Below are 3,863 nucleotides of genomic sequence, written 5' to 3'. Positions count from 1 at the left end.
ATGCCTCCGGCAACAAATTTGTCTGGCAACACACACTTGAAGTACTCAAATTCTTTTACGAGTGACTGTATCTCATGAGCCTGTTGTACAACAGAGCGCTCATCAGTCGTCTTGTAGTCATAGAATTGCTCCATGACGTACAACTCGCTGCTGGCGTCTGAGGCACCAAACTTGGCCTTGAGCGCAGCCCACATGTCCTTGACGTTTTCAAAGGACATATACGAATCCACAATGGAATCATCCAGAACACTCAGAAGAGCGCCTTTAAAGAGAGTATCGATCTTCTCAAAAGCTTCCAGTTGTGCTGGATTAAGATCGCCCTCAGGCTTGCCCTTGGTGGCGTCATAGCAGCCCATGGTCTGAAACCAGTAGACGGCTCTCGTGCACCACCTCTTATATTGCGCCCCCTTAAAGGCGGGTGGCTTCAGATGTGCAGCAAAACCACTCGGAGTAAATTGCCTATAATCAGGTTTTTGGATTGTATAAGCAAATTACTACAAGATTTAATCCGAATAAATAGAAGATAAATCATGACTACAGTAGCAGAGATTAAACTAATCATGTGAACTAGCATAGCAGATGAACAGATCACATCTAGGGCACCACGATCTCGAACAGATGAAAAGATCACATCTAGGGCACCACGATTGATACGTCCATTTTGCATCATGCTTTTATATCGATATTTATTGCATTATGGGCTATTACTACACATTATATCACAATACTTGTGCCTATTCTCTCTTATTTTATAAGGTTTACATAAAGAGGGAGAATGCCAGCAGCTCGGATTCTGGGCTGGAAACGGAGCAAATATTAGGGACCTATTCTGCACAGCTCCAAAAGTCCTGAAACTTCACGGAAGACGTTTTCAGAATATATAAAAAATACTGAGTGTAAGAAGTTCACCAGGGGGGCCACACCATGCCCACGAGGGTGGGGGGCGCGCCCCCTACCTCGTGGGCCCCATGGTGGCCCTCCGATGCCCATCTTCTGCTATATGGAGTCTTTCGATGAGGAAAAAAAATCATAAGCCATCTCCTCGGACGAAACTCCGCCGCCATGAGGCGGAACCTTGGCGGATCCAATCTAGGGCTCCGGCAGAGCTGTTCTGCCGGGGAAACTTCCCTCCGGGAGGGGGAAATCATCGCCATCGTCATCACCAACGCTCCTCTCATCGGGAGAGGGCAATCTCCATCAACATCTTCACCAGCACCATCTCCTCTCAAAACCCTAGCTCATCTCTTGTATCCAATTCTTGTCTCCAAGTCCGGGATTGGTACTAGTAGGTTGCTAGTAGTGTTAATTACTCCTTGTAGTTGATGCTAGTTGGTTTATTTGGTGGAAGATCATATGTTCAGATCCTATATGCATACTAATACCCCTCTGATTATGAACATGATTATGCTTTGTGAGTAGTTACGTTTGTTCCTGAGGACATGGGAGAAGTCTTGCTATTAGTAGTCATGTGAATTTGGTATTCGTTCGATATTTTGATGAGATGTATGTTGTCTCTCCTCTAGTGGTGTTATGTGAACGTCGACTACATGACACTTCACCATTATTTGGGCCTAGAGGAAGGCATTGGGAAGTAATAAGTAGATGATGGGTTGCTAGAGTGACAGAAGCTTAAACCAGCTAGTTTATGCATTGCTTCGTAAGGGGCTGATTTGGATCCATATGTTTCATGCTATGTTTAGGTTTACCTTAAAACTTTTGTTGTAGTTGCGGATGCTTGCAATAGAGGTTAATCATAAGTTGGATGCTTGTCCAAGGAAGGACAGTACCCAAGCACCGGTTCACCCACATACCAAATTATCAAAGTACCGAACACGAATCATATGAACGTGATGAAAACTAGCTTGACGATATTCCCATGTGTCCTTGGGAGCGCTTCTCTCTATATAAGAGTTTTTCCAGGCTTGTCCTTTGCTACAAAAAGGATTGGGCCACCTTGCTGCACTTCATTTACTTTTGTTACTTGTTGCTCGTTACAAATTATCCTATCACAAAACTATCTGTTACCACTTATTTCAGTACTTGTAGAGAATACCTTACTGGAAACCGCTTATCATTTCCTTCTGCTCCTCGTTGGGTTCGACACTCTTACCTACCGAAAGGACTATGATAGATCCCCTATACTTGTGGGTCATCAAGACTCTTTTCTGGCACCGTTGCCGCGGAGTGAAGCGCCTTTGGTAGGTGGAATTTGGTAAGGAAAATTTATATAGTGTGCTGAAATTTACTATCACTTGTTACTATGGAAAGTAATCCTCTAAGGGCTTTTTCGGGGTATCTTTACCCCGACCAGTAGAGCAAAGAGTTGCTCCTCAACCTACTAAACCTACTGAAAATGAAAATGTCTTCTTTGAAATTCCTTCTGGTATGATAGAAAAATTGCTAGCTAATCCTTTTGCAGGAGACGAAACAATGCATCCTGATGAGCACCTAATATATGTGGATGAAGTTTGTGGATTATTAAGCTTGCAGGTGTACCCGGAGATGTTATTAAGAAGAAGGTCTTCCCTTTATCTTTGAAGGAAGATGCATTGACATGGTATAGGCTATGTGATGATACGGGGTCATGGAACTACAAACGATTGAAATTGGAATTTCATCAAAAGTTTTATCCTATGCATCTTGTTCATCGTGATCGCAATTATATATATAATTTTTGGCCTCGTGAAGGAGAAAGCATCGCTCAAACTTGGGGGAGACTTAAATCAATGTTGTATTCATGCCCAATCATGAGCTCTCAAGAGAGATGATTATTCAAAATTTATATGCTCAGCTTTCTGATAACAATCGCACCATGCTCGATACTTCTTATGCTGGCTCTTTTATGACGAAGACCATTGAATTCAAATGGGATTTATTGGAAAGAATTAAACGCAAATCTGAAGATTGGGACCTCGACGAAGGTAAGGAGTCAGGTATGAAACCTAAGTTTGATTGTGTTAAATCTTTTATGGGTACTTATGTTTTTCGTAAATTTAGCACTAAATATGGACTTGACTCTGAGATAGTAGCTTCTTTCTATGAATCTTTTGCTACTTATGTTGATCTCCCCAAGGAGAAGTGGTTTAAATATCATCCTCCCATAGAAGTAAAAGTAGTTGCACATATTAAAGTTGAAGAAAAGACTATCACTTATAATGATCCTATTGTTCCTACTTCTTATGTTGAGAAACCACCTTTCCCTGTTAGGATAAAGGATCATGCTAAAGCTTCAACTGTGGTTCGTAAAAGCAATATTAGAACATATACACCTCCTGAGCAAGTTAAAGTTGAACCTAATATTGCTATTGTTAAAGATCTTTTGGCTGATAATATTGATGGGCATGTTATTTATTTCTGTGATGAAACTGCTAGAATTGCTAAACCTTGTGCTAAAGATAAACCTAGACCTGTGGTAGGCATGCCTATTATTTCTATTAAAATAGGAAATCATTGTTATCATGACTTTATGTGATATGGGTGCTAGTGCTAGTGCAATACCTTACGACTTATACAAAGAAATTATGAATGATATTGCACCTGCTGAGATAGAAGATGTCATGTCACAATTAAACTTGGCAATAGAGATACTATTTCACCAATGGGAATTGTTAGAGATGTTGAAGTCTTGAGTGAGAAAACTAAATATCATGCTGATTTTCTTGTTCTTGGTTCCCCCACAAGATAGCTTTTGTCCCATTATATTTGGTAGACCTTCTTAAACACTGTTAATGCTAAGATAGATTGCAAAAAGGATGTTGTTACTATCGGTTTAGATGATATGTCTCATGAATTTAATTTCTCTAAATTTAGTAGAAAACACCGTGAAGAAGAATTACATAGTAAGGATGAAATTATTGGTCTTG

The sequence above is a fragment of the Triticum dicoccoides genome, chromosome 6A, assembly GCF_002162155.2.
Source record: "Triticum dicoccoides isolate Atlit2015 ecotype Zavitan chromosome 6A, WEW_v2.0, whole genome shotgun sequence".
Classification (NCBI taxonomy): Eukaryota; Viridiplantae; Streptophyta; class Magnoliopsida; order Poales; family Poaceae; genus Triticum; species Triticum dicoccoides.
This window is presented reverse-complemented; position numbering follows the sequence as displayed.